The following is an 8,991-nucleotide window of genomic DNA, read 5'->3' as shown; positions in this document are numbered from 1 at the left end:
TTTTGCGTACTTAAGTAGGTTATGATCTAAAGATGTGCTCTGAACATGAAACTTAAATTACTAAGGAATGCAGTATGCAAACCGTGGCTATAAATTTCATGAGCTGATTCAATCGAATCGAATCATCTTTGTTTCAATTGTGTCTTGTGTAGTTACATAAGATCTCATAGCAATTGAACAACTCTCTAACTAGTTCATTTGAGTCAATTGAACTAGTTATGGTGAAGAGGAACAAGGTTAATATGAAATGATCATATGGTTGACCTTTTGGGTTACTATGTTGAACCAACATACACGTACACGTTTGGGCACGGTTTTCACAAACCCAGTAAACGTATATCTCAAGTGTGTGTGACAAGCTAAGTTTTCGATCTAACGCTTGAGAAATATTATCTTGAATTTAAATCAGGTTTTCATCTAACGGTGAATATTGATTGCTTTGTAACTAAGGCAAAACCTTGATTTGAAGACTATATATAGGAGACATCTAGCATTGGGAAAAACTAATCCCCACACGTCTGTGTGATACTAGTGCGCTCGCTAGAGTCGATTTTCCTCTAACCTTTGGTTTTCTTCTCTAAAACCAGGTTAACGACTTAAAGACTTCATTGGGATTGTGAAGCCAGACCGATACTACTTTTATCATAGTTCTGTGATCTGATCTTGCACTTTCTATCATACGAATACAATCTTTGATTGGCTTGAGATCGTGAGACTTCTCCGATAGGCAAGATAAAGAAGTCATAAAAACCTTCGTCTCACTGTTTATGATTCCTCGACGTCCTCTTGTTTATACAAGTAAGACTGTTGTGAGGTGATTGATTAATCTAGGCTGTTTTTCGAGAATATAAGACCGGATTATCAATTGGTTCCTGTTCACCTTGATTTCATATCATAAGACGGAACAAAAAACTAGGGTTCTTCTGTAGGAGACAGATTTATCCTTTGATAGACTTTTCTGTGTGAGACAGATTTTTTTATTATCAAGTATGCGATTTTGGGTTGCAGCAACTCTTAGTTGTGGGTGAGATCAGCTAAGGGAATCAAGTGCGCAGTATCCTGCTGGGATCAGAGGCGTAGGGAGTACAACTGTACCTTGAATTAGTGGGAGACTGATTGGGGTTCAACTATAGTCCAGTACGAAGTTAGCTTGGAGTAGGCTAGTGTCTGTAGCAGCTTAATATAGTGTGTATTCAATCTGGACTAGGTCCCGGGGTTTTTCTGCATTTGCGGTTTCCTCGTTAACAAAATTTCTGGTGTCTGTGTTATTTCATTTTCCGCATTATATTTTTTATCTTTATAATTGAAATAATACAAGTTGTGCGTTAAAGTTTAATCGATTAGAGATCCGACCTTGTGGTTGTTGACTTCATTGATTAACACTTGGACATTGGTCTTTGGTACCGTCCTAGTTATTCCTTGTATTTGATAAAGACTCGCTATTGTTTTTAGCTTGAGTAAAAATCAAATCAAGAGAGAGATATTAACTCCTTGATATACTTTTATCTAGATTGAGTCTGACTGTCTAGTTGATTCTCTAGCAAAGTATTTCGGAGTTAGTCCATACAGATTGCTAAGCGAAATATTGGGTGGTGTTTTTAGACCCCCGTTTTTTTAATTGGTATCAGAGCATGCAAACACGTTCAAGACCTTACAAGTCTGTGTTTGTAGCGATCTGACTCTATGGACAATAGTGTTATCTCAATAAATGCACCACCAGATCCAGGGATTTCAGAATTCTCTTCCATGACTGATTTAATAAAATATGTAGAAGAAATTTTATCTAAACCTCCACCAGGTTTAAAATCCCTTGAAGTGTTTTCAGGGCTTGAAAAGAAGCTTGAGAGATTATCTCTTGATGTTGAGTTATACCTCCAGAAAGAGCAAGAATCTCTTGACATGCTAAATCAAGTTATGATGAATAATATTCATGTTGAGGTTGATATTGATTTACTAATCAGTGAGGGCAATGCTCCTCCTCTGCGTAATCCAATTAGTTGTGATAAACTAAATGAATTACAAGAGGAGTTTAAATCTCAGTTATCTGAGTGTATCACCTCAAAGCATGAATTGATTCGTTGCTCAATTCCTGATACTTCCTATCAAGATAGTGGTATTGTCTTCTTTTATGAAGAATCTAGGACGTCTCTTTTTATCAAAAGAGTTTCCCTTCACAGTACTAAAAACTATCCGCAGAAACTGTTTTTTATAAGTTGGAAAAAAAGAAATCAGAAACACAAATCTTTTTGGGTTCTCTTGAAGTTCTTTGATAGACTTATAAAAACAGTTCCTTGGGTGTTTCTCAACACTACAAGATTTAAGAGTTGTTGGAAAGAAACTCTTTCTTGGTGCCATGGTGAGCAAGACATTGTTCACCTCAACACAACTTGTTTGTGTTGAAAGTGCATCCTCACCAAGAAATGCCCTGCTATGTATACGGTGAGGGAAGCACAACAACTGGGGCGCACAGATTATATTCGGTAAGGCTGTAGAATTCAATTGGACTTTTCTAAAAAGGTATGTCTATAAACTTGAGCAAGTTTTATGTTTTTATTACTTGTTTGAGTACTTATAATGATCCATGTACCTTGCTTATCGTTCATTTCTACCTAACTTGATCTGTGTTTAAGGTTCCTAAATGTTTAGGTTTGAAAACATTAGTTCGGGATGTTTGGACTTCATGGTACACATACCAAGTATGCATAACATCATTTAAAACCAAAATCCATGGGTTTAATTTCGCAAACCCCGTCTGCAGACTGCTCCAGGATACGAAAATTCGTTTGCAAACCCGTATGCATACTTGACGTCGATATTTAGTAAAAAAAAATTGGCCGTAACTTCTTCGTCCGAACTCGGATTAACCTCATTCTTTTTGCACTCGATTCCTCTTTCGATTTTCTTCAAAATGGAGATGAGAAACCTTGAATTTGGATGAGTTAAGATTGGTATTTGTCCTGTCTCTTGTTTTTGAGTATTTTGCTCCGTTTCGTTGCACTTGTTCCACTTCTCTTGAACTTGGGCACTTGGATTCTTGGAGTACTACTCTTATAAGCTAATTTGTAGATTTTACAAGAATGTTTTTGGTGAATCACAAAGAAGGAAGTTCAAGAATGGAAAGTAGTACGCAGTGGTATGAAATTCTTGAATGTTCACAATCATCCTTTGTGAACTATGGTGCATAGTCGTTATTGACTTTGTATGTTCTTCTTTGTTAAGAAAATCTTTTTATACGCCTTTGGTATCTTTTATTGGTGTAAATCCATGCGAAAAATATTGATTCTACCCTATAAGGACAAATCATCTTGTATGTGCATTACGAGTTTGTCTTGGTTACCTAGTAAGTCTTCTTTTTGGATTAGTTGGAAGAATAACTAGCGTTTGAATAGAGAAGATTGTGACTACACATAGCTATGTTTTGTTTTCATCTTCTTATGTTTATTTTTTAGGTTTATTGGTTTTAAATTCTAAAAATATTTGGAGGGTGATGTTATTGCAGTATTAATCTTTATGATTTTGTGATATTGCAATTTTTTTATGGGATATGTATTGTTTGCGTCCGTGAACCTGAAGGTCCCATATGTTGTCAAAAGTAAAGTCGTTCATGAATTGGTTTTCGTATTGATGAAAGGACGAATGAACTTTTGACAAATACAAAAGTTATGCCTATGCAGTCATTTATTTGATAGAAAATAAGATAAAATCTTTTGTGTGACAAGGATAAAGTCTATTATGTCATTATGCATATAGTGATGGAAAGATAGAATAGATCCTTGTATTATTCCACGGTATTGATCTTCATTGATCCATTCTTTTTGCATTACCGTGAAGTCTCCATTGTGTGTCTTATGTTGAGCACGATACAACTAAGTCGACTATTCTTATTGGATTTGTTGGTTGTTCCATAAGATGTTATATGTTGAGCATTATGAACTAAATTAATCATCTTGGTTGGTTATTTAGTTATTTGCTCCGAAAGTCTTCTTTTGTCGAGCAAAACTTTTGACAGTTAAATTGATTACCTTCATGATTAGTTTGGTTGTTTGTATTCCAATTAGATTAATTATGGGTTCTCTTGTAATTAGTCTAGTTGAGTTTTCATATATTCCACAAGTTCTTGTGTTGAGTATATGAATGGCTATACTAACTATGTTCTATTGGTTGATGTAGTCGTATATTCCGTAAGGTTTTCCTTATGTTGAGTATGTGAACGATTAAGTTAGTCATCTCCGTATGATTACCTTATTCGTAGCTCCGTAAGTTTACTTATGTTGAGCACAATCAATTAAATTTATCACTTTTTTGGTTTGATTTAGTTGCGTATTCCAATTAAATTAATCATGGGTTTACTTGTGATTAATTTGATTAAGTTTTTGATATAGAAAATCATTTTCCTATGGTTTTTGGTGTCCAATTAAAAATCCTTATTTTCTTTCGAAATTAAGGTCGCTCTTGTTGTTCTCTCGGGAATGACATCAAATTTTGATATATTCTCTACATTCCCTGCAAAATATATACATATCAATGTCTACTACATCTGATGTCGGGTCAAGTAGATAGAGTTTTACAGTTTTCGCCCTATACTAAAAACCACCATCAAAATTAAGTCCCCTGCTTAGCACGTAACAGTGACATTGTTACGGTGTAACCATTAGATGGTGACAGACGAAATTAAAATTGAAAATACGAAGCAGGTAGATATTACCAGGAAAATTCCAATCGGCCTTCAACAACGGGACCGCGCGGCCAATGGTCTTCGTAGTAGCGTGTTGCTAGGTCTTCGTAGTAGCATGTTGCTAGCTCGGCTACGGGTATGAGTGTTGTGGGCCCATCCATCCATTCCGGTCCATGGAGCAAGAAGGAATCCTTTTTCTATTCGATCCTCTTCTGTTTTTGTTGCTCGTTTGGCTCCGTGCTTTCGTCTGTAGCAGCCGGCTCCTCTTCGTCGTTGTCAGAAGCTCCATCACGAGTGTGCCAATCGTCAGCGGTAAGGTAAGTACATCCTGTTCTTTCTTCTTCTTTTCACAAGTATGAACTTTAGTTGTACGCATAACTTTCATGGCTTTGAAACTTCATCGGAGCGAACTCCATCGATCCTCTCTGGAATGTGTGATAAGGTCATGTCTCCAGAGAAATGAGTATCTAGCCTCTCTAGTGGATTTCAAAAAAATTCGAACTCCATTGAGCTCAATTGTAAGATGCCTTAACTTTAAGTTGCTTGGAGTATGGACTGCTGATCATCAGGCAGGTCCCGCAGCTGACGTCGTGTTTGGTTTTGTTCAAAGGTGATACGGCCATCAGTATCTCTGGATCTTCCTTTGGTGTCTTTGATGCGTGTACGACTTCATGTTGAGAAATTCCTGTGGCTCGAGACTATTTCCTCTTGCAAGATGTACTTCCATTGCATTTGCTGGTAAGATGACTGGAGAATTGACGAAAGTGGCAATCTCTTGGATCCGTCATTTGTTGATCAATTTGGGAGTCACACTTCACAGACCTGTATTGCATCCAAACATCTGGCCGTCCATGCACCCTTCTCATAGGAAATTGAAAATCTATAAACACCCAATCTTACTTTGTCGGCCGATGTGGCAGACATGAGGCGGTTGGTCTGTGTGGCTTGCTGAGGCGTTGAAGCGGCTCCGGCTTCTGTAGAGGACGTTAAAGCGGCTTCTGAAGATAATGTTGAAGCGGCTTCTGGAGAGAGAACGTTGAAGCGACTTCTGGAGAGAACTCTAGTGAGGGCGCCATTAACCCTTGATTTCGAAAAACGAGTTCTTCCCTTTCTTGATAATCCACAGTGCAGTCTACATGCTTCTTGAATATTTGTGGCGTGCCGGCTAGGTATGTAGAAGCATGGAAGCATTGCCACGGAATAAGAAATCTAAAATCTATGCTTGTTAGGTGAGGAGGTTTCATCTCCAATTAGTGGCGCGTAATTCGACGCGTCGTTTCTGAAGAGGTAGTTGCAAACCAGAAGTGTCATGTGTGCTGACTTCAAATCCATTGCTTCTTTGTTCCGTGAAGAGGATTCCCAAAATCCGGGAAACTGCAGACAACAAAACTTCTTCTAGGAATCTCGTCAGGCGAAGGTTGAAGCATACTGCTCTTCGGATGCGAAAGATGCTTGCCTCAGAAAGAATGTGTCGCTGCTTGATGATTTTGTGTTTTCTTTTTCTTTATATATTCCCCTCTTCAGTATTTTTGAGATATATCTTACATGGTTTGATTTGTTCTGGATTTTAATTAATATGCAATGATTTTTGTGAGGGTTTGGGTTTACTCGACACTGTTCCTTGAGATGATTCAGGAGTAAAGAGATTTTTAAAAGGGAATGATACTTGATTAATTGACAAATCGAAACCCTAATTATGAATGCAAGCAGTGCAATCATTTTGGAGGAATTACAAATATTGCATGAAAAGGGAAATTTCTAAAGGAAACACTAATGAGAACGATGAAGGAAAAGAGGAGTACGGCATATTAGGTATTGAAAGGCTTGAGCCATCGTAAGTGTATTACCGTGCCTTCTAGTTTGTCAGCATTAATGAGCTTGCAGTAACCTCCTAAGATAACTTTTTCCACTAGGTACGGCTTATCTTTTCCTTCTACGGAACCGAGTGGGGGTTGAGCAGCAATCCTTACAACTATATATCCAACTTGGAATGGGTTTAGGCGTTGCACAGTAACTTGGCTCTTAGACTCATCATCCTTGACCGAGACAACTTCTAAACATTTGATAAAATATTTGAAAGGACCAGCATCCCATTCATACCTCCTAGCGACAGCTGGGTTGATAACTGGATCGAGTCCCCAGGATTTGACGAAGGGAGGAGTGACTGGTTGAAAAAAGGGTTGTTCAATGAAACTTACTTCTATTCGGGATCTGCGAACATATGTCGTCGGGCTATCTCTAGGAAATTGGGTCACATTGGCAAGTTGTTGATGCGGCAACAAATAATCTTCAGGGTTGGATGGCTTGTTGTAAATCCTTTTAGGTATAAACACTGGCAAAGGACATACTGCTAGTTTTTCTTTGTTTTTATGCATCCATGAGCGCCCCAGAACCATATCATAATTTGGGCATTCTTTAACAATATGAAATTTGGCATGCGTTAGAGCATCTCCCACCTTGATTTCGAGATTAATGTACCCGTAAGCATTTTTTTATTCTTCTTCTGGGTTTTTGATCACAGTTGGGCAGTGCACAGCTTCCTGCTTTGAAATTCCTGCGGCTCTCAGAGTCTTGACGGTAGAAATGTTGAAGTTAGAGGCCGCGTCAATCAGCGTGCTGTCGAACTCGACATCCCTCAGGTGGGAAGTGGTCAGCAGTCCCCAGTTGCACTTACCGACGGCACCTTCTAGAAGAGGTTGGGATTTGGGAGCGGCTTCCCCGACTGAAAACAGCCGCTTGCTGGACACAACACGATTGAGGGCTGCAAATATGTCTTGACGTTGCGCCTTGGAGAGATACAAAATCTCACATAAATGCTCCATCATAGACTGTACGGTTTTGTGGACGGAGTCCCCAGAAATCATGCAGCTCCTTATGGGAAGAGGGTCTCTGTGAACTCCTTCGGTGTCTAATTGAAGTTCTTATGCATCTACCTTCTCCTTGAAAATTCGTTTCAATTTGTTGCATTCATTGGTTGGATGATTGACGAACTTGTGGTAATGGCAATACTTGGGATTTGCCATTTGTTCCTCAATTGGTAGGCGCCTAACATGAGGTAGTTTGATGGCATCGTCTTGAATCCATACTTCCAGCAGTTCAATTACTTCCTCGATCGGGAACGGGAAGTTTGGAGAAGCATCTCCAGTTTCTTGTTGTTGCACAGGAATATTATCCACGACCTTCCGAAGTGAAGCCGTCTGATGCGCTGGTGCCACACGTTTGGGTGGTTGTTCCACTGCTGGAGCTTTTCTCTTTCTTCCTTCATCAACGATTGGCTGGTGGTTGGATATTTTATTGGAAGGACGCCTGCTTTCCTGAATGTCTTTACGAGCTTCTTCATTCTGGAACGGTTCGGATCGACTGAGTAAAGCAGCAGCGGATCTCTTAGCAGCTTCTGATGCAATATGGGAATTGATATTTTCCAAGAAGGACGCACATAATGAAATCACCTTTTCATTGCGAGGACTCTGATGAGAACGTGATAATCCCACGAGTCTTCTTTCTGATCTTGAGGAAACATATCTTGATCTTCATGAGCAGACAAGTTAGGTTGGTGGATACTTTTCCATTCAGCGTGACCATAGGCTTCATCCTCCTCACTAGGAGTAGGAATATGAATCTTGGAAGAAAGACTACTACCATCAGCATTGATCCAAAATGAATTGTTGATGGCGTTTCTTCCAGAATGAATACGTGTTGGTTCCTTTAATAGTTGATCCGTGAGCGCTTTCAAAAGCGTAAATACTCCGTCCTGCGGCTTGACAATAGTAGCTAGATTCCCGATAATATCATTCAGGATTTTCGTCAAATCGTGAATAGTTGTTAAATATCGAGACTCCATAGCCTCGACAAGGGTTTTGAATGAAAGAACGAATTCAGGGATAACATGTGAAGTATTTTCAGTTCTAAGAGACGTAAAATTGAGATTGAGGGTTTCTGAACCATTCTTAAGATCAACTATCTTGAGAAATTTAGGAAATTGAAAATGGAATAGGGAATGATTTTTTGCAACCGAGAGATTAATGTCCCACCGTGATCGCCAATTGTTTATGGGTAAAAACTGTTTCTGCTGATTTTGGTAAATTTGGGTGTGTGGATGAGAAACAAATCTAAACCTAAAACAAATGCACTGCACGGGAGTACTTTAGATTCGAGAGATCAATTTGTACAATCCTGGCCTAAACCAAGAAACGGCCGTTCCAGTCTTGCTTCGGTCACAAAGTGAAGGAGAAGGGTTGGTCTTAGGGAGGGAAGCGAAGAAGGTGTTGAGACCAGAATGGTTAATTCTGAAGGTGTGGTTATTATATGACTTGTAT

Source organism: Papaver somniferum, chromosome 10 (assembly GCF_003573695.1).
Source record: "Papaver somniferum cultivar HN1 chromosome 10, ASM357369v1, whole genome shotgun sequence".
Classification (NCBI taxonomy): Eukaryota; Viridiplantae; Streptophyta; class Magnoliopsida; order Ranunculales; family Papaveraceae; genus Papaver; species Papaver somniferum.
The sequence above is the reverse complement of the archived record's forward strand: the minus strand, read 5'-3'. Positions refer to the sequence as shown.